This window comes from Triticum dicoccoides, chromosome 4B (assembly GCF_002162155.2).
Source record: "Triticum dicoccoides isolate Atlit2015 ecotype Zavitan chromosome 4B, WEW_v2.0, whole genome shotgun sequence".
Lineage (NCBI taxonomy): Eukaryota > Viridiplantae > Streptophyta > Magnoliopsida > Poales > Poaceae > Triticum > Triticum dicoccoides.
The window spans coordinates 466,945,752-466,958,688 of NC_041387.1; positions in this window are offsets into that span (position 1 = coordinate 466,945,752).

The following is a 12,937-nucleotide window of genomic DNA, read 5'->3' on the forward strand; positions in this document are numbered from 1 at the left end:
CCAGATCTTAGTGTCCTCAAATGTGCAGTGTTGGGTGATAAGCAATATAACTTGGGGGCTATTATTGCGAGGAGGTTACATCTTAATGCTAAAGATGGAGATTTATTTGGTGGGATTTATGCAACTCGTTTAGCTAATCATCTTGGTGTACCCATAAGGGGAAATGACATTTGAGTTGCCACCTGCTTTTCTAGATTATAATGCTATGGTACGCTACCAGTTTCTTGTGAGGAATGAACAGTCCCTCCAGTACCGACTAATCTTTGACAGATGGCGTGCTGTCCATATTACCCTTCCTGCTCCTTCCTTCTTTCACTTTCAGGTAAATGGGAGATATTTTATAACTAAAGAGGAGGCAAACGAGTATGAGAGAACATCGGAGGCCGCTCGCCTCCAGGAAGCAGCTCGCCAGGTGGTAGCTGCTGCAACGTAGTACAACCCCAACTATGATTCAGATATCATCCGGGCCAGTGGTGGCCTTAGACCAACTTAGGCCAAAAGCCTAAGCTTGGGGGAGTACGTATTTCTTACCGACATTACATTCATGTTCACAACTCATTCTAGTTGTCGGTGTTCATACTTTTTCATTGTATTATCCATGCTAGTTTATTTTCTTTTGCTCGCTTTATTTTTGTGTCTTTGAAAAAACTTTAAGAAAAAACAAAAAAAATAGTTGTAGCTTTTAGCTAGTTTACTTTCCATGTCTACTTAGTAGTAGTATTAAAAACCCCAAAAAGACTTTTGGTTCTTCTTTTGCTTGTTGGGAGCTTTCCCGTGTAAATAGTTTTTTCTCATTCTTGTTTTACTTCCTTCAGAAAACAAAAACCCCAAAAACATTTCAGTGTGTTTCTTTGAAATTATTTTCTTTTCTTTGGGGGTCGAGAGGAGAAGACCACGATGAAAATGATGAGTGGCTCTTATATGCATTATTGTTGATCTAACAAAGAGCCCATATTACCTTGTCTTCTCCTTTGAATGAATGTTTGCAGATTCCAGCTTAGTCCAATGCACATGCACTATTATTATTATCCACACCGTTCGGTCGTGCAAGTGAAAGGCAATAATGACGATATATGATGAAATGATTGAGATGAGGAAAAGCTGGTACGAACTCGACCTATCTTGTTTTTGTAAATATGATTAGTTCAGCGTTCCTGATTCAGCCTATTATGAATGAAACATGTTTGCAATCATAATTAGAGATATATTTACTCATGCCATGCTTAATTAGCTAGGATTTTATAATGGTTTACCTTGCGTGCCAACATGCTATTAAAATGGTTGTGATGTAGTATGATAGGATGGTATCCTCCTTTGAATGATTCGAGTGGCTTGACTTGGCACATGTTCATGCATGTAGTTGAAACAAAATTAACATAGCCTCCACGATATTTATGTTCATGGTGATTTATATCCTACTCATGCTTGCACTCAGTGTTGGTTAATCTTAATGCATGTTTATGACTGTTGTCACTGATGACCCACAAGTGTAGGGGATCAATCGTAGTCCTTTCGATAAGTAAGAGTGTCGAACCCAACGAGGAGCAGAAGGAAATGATAAGCGGTTTTCAGTAAGGTTTTCTCTGCAAGCACTGAAATTGTAGGTGATAGATAGTTTTGCGATAAGATAAATAGTAACAAGCAACAAGTAAATAAAGTAAGTAAAGTGCAGCAAGGTGGCCCAATCCTTTATGTAGCAAAGGACAAGCCTGGACGATTTTCTAATAATGAGAAAGGAGCTCCCGAGGACACATTGGGAATTATCGTCAAGCCAGTTTTCATCTCGTTCATATGATTCGCGTTCGGTACTTTGATAATTTGATATGTGGGTGGACCGGTACTTGGGTACTGCCCTTACTTGGACAAGCATCCCACTTATGATTAACCCCTATTGCAAGCGTCCACAACTAAAAAAGAAGTATTAAGGTAAACCTAACCACAGCATTAAACATATGGATCCATATCAGCCCCTAACGAAGCAACGCATAAACTAGGGTTTAAGCTTTTGTCACTCTAGCAACCCATCATCTACTTATTACTTCCCCATGCCTTCCTCTAGGCCCAAATAATGGTGAAGTGTCATGTAGTCGATGTTCACATAACACCAATAGAGGAAAAGACAACATACATCTCATCAAAATATCAAACGAATACTAAATTCACATGACTACTAATAGCAAGACTTCACCCATGTCCTCAGGAACAAACGTAACTACTCACAAAGCATATTCATGTTCATAATCAGAGGAGTAATAATATGCATAAAGGATCTGAACATATGATCTTCCACCAAGTAAACCAATTAGCATCAACTACAAGGAGTAATCAACACTACTAGCAACCCACAGGTACCAATTTGTTGTTTTGATACAAGATTGGATACAAGAGATGAACTAGGGTTTTGAGAGGAGATGGTGCTGGTGAAGATGTTGATGGAGATTGACCCCCTCCCAATGAGAGGATCGTTGGTGATGATTTCCCCCTCCCGGAGGGAAGTGTCCCCGGCAGAACAGCTCCGCCGGAGCCCTAGATTGATTCCGCCAAGGTTCCGCCTCGTGGCGGCGGAGTTTCGTCCCGTAAGCTTGCCCACGATATTTTCCAGGGTAAAAGCTCTGATATAGCAGAAGATGGACACTGGAGGCCCACCAGGGGGGCCAGGAGATAGGGGGTGCGCCCTCCTCTCTCCTGGACAGGGTGTGGCCCCCCTGGTGTATTTCTTTCGCTCAAAAATTCTTATTAAATCCAAAAGGATGTTTCGTGGAGTTTCAGGACTTTTGGAGTTGTGCAGAATAGGTTTCCAACGTTTGCTCCTTTTCCAGCCAGAATTCCAGCTGCCGGCATTCCCCCTCTTCATGGTAAACCTTGTAAAATAAGAGAGAATAGCCATAAGTATTGAGATATAATGTGTAATAACAGCCCATGATGCAATAAATATTGATATAAAAGCATGATGCAAAATGGATGTATCAACTCTCCCAAGCTTAGACCTCGCTTGTCCTCAAGCGGAAGCCGAAATCCAAAAATATGTCCACATGTTTAGAGATAGAGGTGTCGATAAAAATAAAATACGGACATGAGGGCATCATGATTATTCTTATAACATCAACATAAATAGATTTTGTCATATGATTTCTTATGCTCAAGTAACAATCAATTCACAATGTCAAGTATGGTTCAAAAACTTCATTGGGAACTAACAAACTATAATCTCAGTCATTGAAGCAATTGCAATGTATCGCAACAATAGAAAGAGTCAACAATAGAGCTTTTCAGCAAGCTCACATACTCAACTATCTTGTAGTCTTCTATAATTGCTAACACTCACGCAATACTTGTGGTTATGGAGTTTCAGCCGGACACTGAGAAAGATAGGGGCTTATTGTGTTGCCTCCCATCGTATTCACCTTTAGGTGATGTCAACAATAATAGCCCATGCTAACTTACATCCAATTGGATATATATATATCATCATCTTTCAAACACGAGGAGCTTGCCAAATGATAAAATGAAAAAGGGAAAGGTGAGGATCACCTTGACTCAAGCATAAAGTAAAACGTAAAGTAAAAGATAGGCCCTTCGCAGAGGGAAGCAGAGGTTGTCATGTGCGTTTAGGGTTGATGCACAAAATCTTAATGCAAAAGAACGTCACTTTATATTGCCCCTTGTATGTGGACCTTTATTGTGCAGTCCATCGCTTTTATTACTTCCACAACAAGTTTGTACAAAGCTTATTTTCTCTGCACTAATAAGTAATACATATTTAGATAGCAATTTTTATTGCTTGCAACATGACAACTTACTTGAAGGATCTTACTCAATCCATAGGTAGGTATGGTGGACTCTCATGGCAAAACTGGGTTTAAGGGTATTTGGAAGCACAAGTAGTATCTCTACTTGGTGCAAGGAATTTGGCTAGCATGAGGGAGAAATGCAAGCTCAACATGTTTGGAAGGTCAATAACAATATACTTTAACTGAGATGTTGGAAAACATAAACTATTACGTTGTCTTCCTTGTCCAACGTCAACTCTTTTAGCATGTGATACTTAATGAGTGCTCCCAATTATAAAAGGTGTCCAAGATAATATATTTGTATGTGAACCCCTCTTTCCTTATCACTTCCTATTAATTGCAACGATGACCAAGGCTAAGTTTATCAACTCTCAACAATTTTTATGCCTCATACTTTCTATGTGTGAAGCCATCACTATCCATAAGATCAATATGAATCCTTTCATTCTTTCTACTTTCTCAAGATCATAGAAACATAGCAAAGCCCTTGACTCAACACTAATCTTTATTATAGATAGCTTACGGACTCGATTACAAAAAGAGATCACAATGCAAAACTCAAACTACATGAAATCAAAACTTCAATCTACTAGATCAAGATACTACTAAAAGGATCGAACTAAATAAAGCAGTAAAGATAGGAGTGTGATGGTGATACGATACCGGGGCACCTCCTCCAAGCTTGGCAGTTGCCAAGGGGAGTGCCCATACCCATGTGATTATTTCTCCTTCTTCACGGTTGGTGTTATGATCTTCTTGGCGATGATGCCCTTCAAGATACGGTTCTCCTCCTCGAGCTTATTGATTGTTGTTTAAGGTCCATAATTTCTTTATGGAGCTTGCCCATAACGGCCAAAGCTCCTTTACCCAAGGATGTTGCATAGCTTCTGGAGAACAAGTGAAACTCTTTTTCATATTTTCATAAGAAAGAAATCTAGAGTTGAAAGGAGTGACCAAAGTAGGGACAGCCAAGCTAGGTAGTTCCCCCATAGCGAATTTTTCTCGGAGACGAGAGGTAACTTCTTGATCCTCCTCCATGGCATCTATCCTTTTCAAATCAGCCTCCATCTCATCCTCCGTTGATGGTCCAAAGTGATAGGCATCGCTATTTGCTCTGGGACCTAGCGTTGGGTGAGACACCCGACTCTCCCCAACTGACTCCTGAGAAGACATCTTGCTTTATTCCGTAACAGGAACAACTCGAAACAAAAACAGAGGATATTTGCATGATACGGTGGTCAAAACCTTCAGGAGTATATATAATAAATTTTTACCGACCAAAATACGTAACATGCAAGAAAACGGAGTCCGGGAGGCACATGAGGTTCCCACGAGACAGGGGGCGCGCCCAGTAGGGGGGGCGCCCTCCACTCTCGTGGGAGCCTCGTGTCCCTTTCAGACTACTTCTTTCTTCCTAAAATTCTTAAATATTCCAAAACTGATAAAAATTGCCATTGGAGTTGTTTTGGAGTCGGTTTACTTACCGTACCACATACCTATACCTTTTTGGAGTCTCGAACGTTCTGGAAAGTGTCCCTTATGTATTCCTCAGGGGTTACAGTTTCAACATTGATAGGATTACCTGAGATATAATGTTTAATTCTTTGACCGTTTACCACCCTTGGACTCGTGCCTTCAAAGTTGTTGATTTTTATGGCACCAGAACGATAGACCTCCTCTATAACGTAAGGACCTTCCCATTTTGAGAGAAGTTTTCTTGCAAAAAATCTTAAACGAGAGTTGAATAATAACACATAATCTCCTACGTTAAACTCACGCTTTTGTATCCTCTTATCATGCCAGCGTTTGACTTTTTCTTTGAATAGCTTGGCATTCTCATGTGCTTGGGTTCTCCATTCATCAAGTGAGCTAATATCAAACAACCTCTTCTCACCGGCAAGTTTGAAGTCATAGTTGAGCTCTTTAATAGCCCAATATGCCTTATGTTCAAGTTCAAGAGGTAAATGACACGCTTTTCCATAAACCATCTTATATGGAGACATACCCATAGGGTTTTTGTATGCAGTTCTATAGGCCCATAATGCATCATAAAGTTTTTTGGACCAATTCTTCCTAGATCTATTCATAGTCTTTTGCAAAATTAATTTGATCTCTCTATTGCTCAACTCTGCTTGACCACTAGACTGCGGATGATAAGGAGATGCGATTCTGTGATTAACATCATACTTAGCAAGCATCTTACGGAAAGCACCATGAATAAAATGTGAACCACCATCAGTCATAAGATATCTAGGGACTCCAAACCTCGGAAAAATAACTTCTTTAAGTATTTTAATAGAAGTGTTATGATCAGCACTACTAGTTGGAATAGCTTCTACCCACTTAGTAACGTAATCAACAGCAACTAAAATATGTGTATAACCATTAGAGGCAGGAAAAGGTCCCATGTAATCAAAGCCCCAAACATCAAACGGTTCAATAACAAGAGAATAATTCATAGGCATTTCTTGACGTCTACTAATGTTACCTATTCTTTGACATTCATCACAAGATAAGACAAACTTACGAGCATCTTTGAAGAGAGTAGGCCAATAAAAACCAGATTGTAGTACCTTGTGTGCAGTTCTATCTCCAGCGTGGTGTCCTTCATAGGATTCAGAGTGACACTTGCGTAGAATCTGTTCCTGTTCATGCTCAGGCACACAACGTCTAATAACACCATCTGCTCCTTCTTTATAAAGGTGTGGATCATCCCAGAAGTAATGTCTTAAATCATAAAAGAACTTTTTCTTTTGCTGGTATGTGAAACTAGGCGATATAAATTTAGCAACAATGTAATTAGCATAATCAGCATACCAAGGAGCAGTACGAGAAGCATTAACGACTGCTAATTTCTCATCAGGAAAGCTATCATTAATAGGCAGTGGGTCATCAAGAACATTCTCTAACCTAGACAAGTTGTCTGCAATGGGGTTCTCAGCTCCCTTTCTATCAATAATATGTAAGTCAAATTCTTGGAGCAAGAGAACCCATCTAATGAGTCTAGGCTTAGCATCTTTCTTTTCCATAAGATATTTAATAGCAGCATGATCAGTGTGAATATTAACTTTGGAATCAACAATATAAGGTCTAAACTTATCACATGCAAACACAACTGGTAAGAATTCTTTTTCAGTAGTAGCATAATTTCTCTGGGCAGTATCAAGAGTCTAACTAGCATACTAGATAACATTCAATTTCTTGTCGACTCTTTTCCCTAGAACAACACCTACAGCATAATCACTAGCATCGCACATAATTTCAAAAGGTAAATTCCAATCAGGTAGCTGAACAATAGGTGCAGTGATCAAATCTTTCTTAAGTATTTCAAATGCTTCTACACAATCATCATTAAAGACAAAAGGAATATCTTTTTGCAATAAATTAGTCAGAGGCCTAGCGATTTTAGAAAAGTCCTTAATGAACCTCCTATAAAAACCGGCGTGACCAAGGAAACTTCTTATAACTTTTATGTCCTTGGGACATGGCATCTTTTCAATAGCATCAACCTTGGATTTATCAACTTCAATACCTCTCTCGGAGATCTTGTGCCCCAAGACAATGCCTTCATTAACCTTAAAGTGACACTTTTCCCAATTCAGAACGAGACTAGTGTCTTCGCATCTCTATAAAACTCGATCAAGGTTGCTCAAACAATCATCAAAAGAGGATCCATAAACGAAAAAGTCATCCATGAATACCTCACAAATCTTTTCACAAAAATCAGAGGATATAGCCATCATGCATCTTTGAAAGGTAGCAGGTGCATTACATAAACCAAAAGGCATACGTCTATAAGCAAAAGTACCAAAAGGGCAAGTAAAAGTAATTTTAGATTGATCCTTTGCCGACACAGGTATCTGAGAGAAACCAGAATAACCACCTAGAAAGCAGAAATGTGTGTGTTTTGATAGTCTTTCTAGCATTTGATCAATAAAAGGTAAAGGGTAATGATCTTTCTTAGTAGTTTAACTTACGGAAATCAATTACCATCCTATAACCTGTAATAATTCTTTGCGGGATCAATTCATCTTTATCATTAGGAACAATGGTAATACCTCCCTTTTTAGGAACACAATGGACAGGGCTTACCCATTCACTATCAGCAATGGGATAAATAATACCTGCCTCAAGGAGCTTTAGTATCTCCTTTCTTACCACTTCCTTCATCTTGGGATTTAATCATCTTTGAGGATCTCTAACTGGTTTGGCATCTTTCTCCACTGTAATTTTGTGTTGGCATAATGTGGGACTAATGCCCTTAGGCCCTGTTTGGTTCAGCTTTTATCGACGGATTCCGCTGCCCTGCAGCAGAATCTAAACCAAATGGCAAACCCAGCAGAATCCGGTTCCAGAAATCCGCTACCAAAATCTGAAACAAAAGCGGAAGCAGCCCAGGACGTGCTTTCCAAAATCTGATTCCGCTGCAGGCCAAAATCTGAAAAAGTTGTATCAGCTGGTTTGCCAAATGACCTACATCTTTTTCACATCATATTTTCCACAGCTGTTTTCCCACAGCAGATTTTTCACAGCTGCTTTTAGAAATCCACAGCCGAACCAAACAGGGCCTTAAGATCATCCAGAGTATATCCAATAGCTGCTCGGTGCTTCTTCAGAGTTTTCAATAATCTTTCTTCTTCTTTCTTTGAAAGGTTAGCACTAATAATAACAGGATATATTTCTTTTTCATCAAGATAAGCATACTTAAGATTATCAGGTAATGGTTTGAGTTCAAACATGGTATCACCCTTGGGTGGAGGGGGATCCCCAAGAATTTCAACGGGAAGGTTATGTTTCAGCATAGGTTCCTGTTTAAGGAACACTTCATCTATTTCCTCTGTTTCCTTCATAAACATATCGTTTTCATGGTATAGCAAATATTGTTCTAACGGATCAGTTGGAGGAGCAGCAATGGAAGCAAGACCAATAATTTCATCCTTACTAGGTGGTTCCCTATCACGAGGTTGTCTACTAAACTTAGCAAAATTAAACTCATGAGACATACCATCTATGCCAACGCTGACAATATTCTTTTCACAATTAATCTTTGCACTAGCTGTATTCAAGAAGGGTCTACCAAAAATAATGGGACAAAAATCATCTTGTGGGGAACCAAGAATAAGGAAATCAGCAGGGTATTTAACCTTCCCGCACAAAACTTCAACATCCCTAACAATCCCAAAGGGTTTAATGGTATCCCTATTAGCAAGCTTAATAGTAACAGCAATGTCTTCTAATTCAATGGGTGCAATGTCATGCATAATTTCTTGATATAAAGTATAAGGTATTGCACTAGCACTAGCACCCATATCACATAAGCCATGATAACAATGATCTCCTACTTTAACAGAAATAACAGGCATGCCTACGACAGGTCTACGTGTCTTAGTATCTGGCCTAGCAATATTAGCAGTCTCACCATAGAAAGAAATAACATGCCCATCTAAATCCTCATCCAAGAGATCTTTAACCATAGCAATACTAGGTTCAACATTAATTTGCTTAGGAGGTGTATAAGTCGTAGTATTATTCTTACAAACAACATTCGAAGCTTTAGCATGATCCTTTATCCTAACAGGAAAAGGAGGTTTTTCAACATAAGCAGTAGGATCAATAGGATCACTATAGGTAATAGTCTTTTCTTCGACTGTAATAGGTGCAACTACTTTCACTTCAACAGGAGGATTATATTTAAACCACTTCTCTTCAGGGAGATCAACGTGAGTAGCAAAAGATTCACAGAAAGAAGCTACTATCTCAGAGTCAAGTCCATACTTAGCGCTAAATCCACGAAAAGCATCGGTATCCATAAAAGATTTAACACAATCGAACTTAGGTGTCATACCTGACTCCTTACCATCATCGGAACCCCAATATTCAAAGTTGCATTTAATTCTTTCCAATAAGTCCCATTTGAAATCAATAGTCTTCAGCATATAAGAACCAGCACAGAAAGTATCGAGCAGGTTGCGATTATCAAGAGAAAGCCGAGCATAAAAGTTCTGAATAATCATTTCCTGAGAGAGCTCATGATTGGGGCATGAATATAACATTGACTTAAGCCTCCCCCAAGCTTGAGCGATGCTTTCTCCTTCACGAGGCCAGAAATTATATATGTAATTACGATCACGATGAACAAGATGCATAGGATAGAACTTCTGGTGAAATTCCAGCTTCAGTCGCTTATAATTCCAAGATCTCATATCATCACATAGCCTATACCATGTCAATGCATCTCCCTTCAAAGATAAAGGGAAGACCTTCCTTTTCATAACATCATCGGGAATACCTGCAAGCTTAAATAATCCACAAACTTCATCCACAAAGATAAGGTGTAAATCGGGATGCAATGTTCCATCTCCTGCAAATGGATTAGCTAGCAGTTTCTCTATCATACACGAAGGAATCTCAAAGTAAATATTTTCATAAAGTTCAGTAGGTTGAGGAGCAACTCTTTGCTCTTCTGGTTGGGGTGAAGATACCCCAAACAAGCCCCTCAAAGGATTAGTTTCCATAGTGACAAGTAACAGAAAATTTCAGCACACTATATAAATGTTTCCTTACCAAGTTCCACTCACCAAAAGCGCTACACTCCCCGGCAACGGCGCCAGAAAAGAATCTTGATGACCCACAAGTGTAGGGGATCAATCATAGTCCTTTCGATAAGTAAGAGTGTCGAACCCAACGAGGAGCAGAAGGAAATAATAAGTGGTTTTCAGTAAGGTTTTCTCTCCAAGCACTGAAATTGTAGGTGATAGATAGTTTTGTGATAAGATAAATAGTAACGAGTAACAAGTAAATAAAGTAAGTAAAGTGCAGCAAGGTGGCCCAATCCTTTATGTAGCAAAGGATAAGCCTGGATAATTTCTAATAATAAGAAAGGAGCTCCCGAGGACACATTGGGAATTATCGTCAAGCCAGTTTTCATCACGTTCATATGATTCACGTTCGGTACTTTGATAATTTGATATGTGGGTGGACCGGTACTTGGGTACTGGCCTTACTTTGACAAGCATCCCACTTATGATTAACCCCTATTGCAAGCGTCCGCAACTACAAAATAAGTATTAAGGTAAACCTAACCACAACATTAAACATATGGATCCATATCAGCCCCTAACGAAGCAACGCATAAACTAGGGTTTAAGCTTCTGTCACTCTAGCAACCCATCCTCTACTTATTACTTCCCCATGCCTTCCTCTAGGCCCAAATAATGGTGAAGTGTCATGTAGTCGACGTTCACATAACACCACTAGAGGAAAAGACAACATACATCTCATCAAAATATCAAACGAATACCAAATTCACATGACTACTAATAGCAAGACTTCGCCCATGTCCTCAGGAACAAATGTAACTACTCACAAAGCATATTCTGTTGGAAATATGCCCTAGAGGCAATAATAAAATGGTTATTATTATATTTCCTTGTTCATGATAATTGTCTATTGTTCATGCTATAATTGTGTTATCCGGAAATCGTAATACATGTGTGAATACATAGACCACAACATGTCCCTAGTAAGCCTCTAGTTGACTAGCTCATTTATAAATGGATGGTTACGGTTTCCTGACCATGGACATTGGATGTCATTGATAACGGGATCACATCATTGGGAGAATGATGTGATGGACAAGACCCAATCCTAAGCATAGCACAAGATCATGTAGTTCGTTTGCTAGAGCTTTTCTAATGTCAAGTATCATTTCCTTAGACCATGAGATCGTTTAACTCCCGGATACCATAAGAGTACTTTGGGTGTACCAAATGTCACAACGTAACTGGGTGGCTATAAAGGTATGCTACAGGCATCTCCGGAAGTGTCTGTTGGGTTGACACGAATCGAGACTGGGATTTGTCACTCCGTATAACGGAGAGGTATCTCTGGGCCCACTCGGTAATGCATCATCATAATGAGCTCAATGTGACCAAGAGGTTGATCACGGGATCATGCATTACGGTACGAGTAAAGTGACTTGCCGGTAACGAGATTGAACGAGGTATTGGGATACCGACGATCGAATCTCGGGCAAGTAACATACCGATTGACAAAGGGAATTGTATACGGGATTATTTAAATCCTCGACATCGTGGTTCATTCGATGAGATCATCATGGAACATGTGGGAGACAACATGGGTATCCAGATCCCACTGTTGGTTATTGGTCGGAGAGTCGTCTCGGTCATGTCTGCATGTCTCCTGAACCCGTAGGGTCTACACACTTAAGGTTCGGTGACGCTAGGGTTGTAGAGATATTAGTATGCGGTAACCCGAAAGTTGTTCGGAGTCCTGGATGAGATCTCGGACATCACGAGGAGTTCCGGAATGGTCCGGAGGTGAAGATTTATATATAGGAAGTCCAGTTTCGGCCATCGGGAAAGTTTCGGGGGTCACCGATATTGTACCGGGACCACCGGAAGGGTCCCGGGGGTCCACCGGGTGGGGCCACCTATCCCGGAGGGCCCCATGGGCTGAAGTGGGAGGGGAACCAGCCCCTGGTGGGCTGGTGCGCCCCCCTTGGGCCTCCCCCTGCACCTAGGGTTGGAAACCCTAGGGGTGGGGGCGCCCCACTTGGCTTGGGGGGCAAGTTCCCCCCTTGTCCCCCCCCCCTTGAGATTCAATCTCTAGGGGCCGGCTCCCCCCCAGGGCCCCTATATAAAGAGGGGGGAGGGTTGTGCACCCTAGTCCCTGGCGCCTCCCTCTCCCCTCGTAACACCTCTCCCTCTCGCTGAGCTTGGCGAAGCCCTGCCGAGATCACCGCTGCTTCCACCACCACGTCGTCGTGCTGCTGGATCTCCATCAACCTCTCCCTCCCCCTTGCTGGATCAAGAAGGAGGAGACGTCTTCCCCAACCGTACGTGTGTTGAATGCGGAGGTGCCGTCTGTTTGGCACTAGGATCATCGGTGATTTGGATCACGACGAGTACGACTCCATCAACCCCGTTCTCTTAAACGCTTCCGCTCGCGATTTACAAGGGTATGTAGATGCACTCCTCTCTCTCGTTGCTAGATGACTCCATAGATTGATCTTGGTGATGCGTAGAAATTTTTTATTTTCTGCTACGTTCCCCAACAATGGCATCATGAGCTAGGTCTATGCGTAGTTTCTATGCACGAGTAGAACACAAGATTGTTGTGGGTGT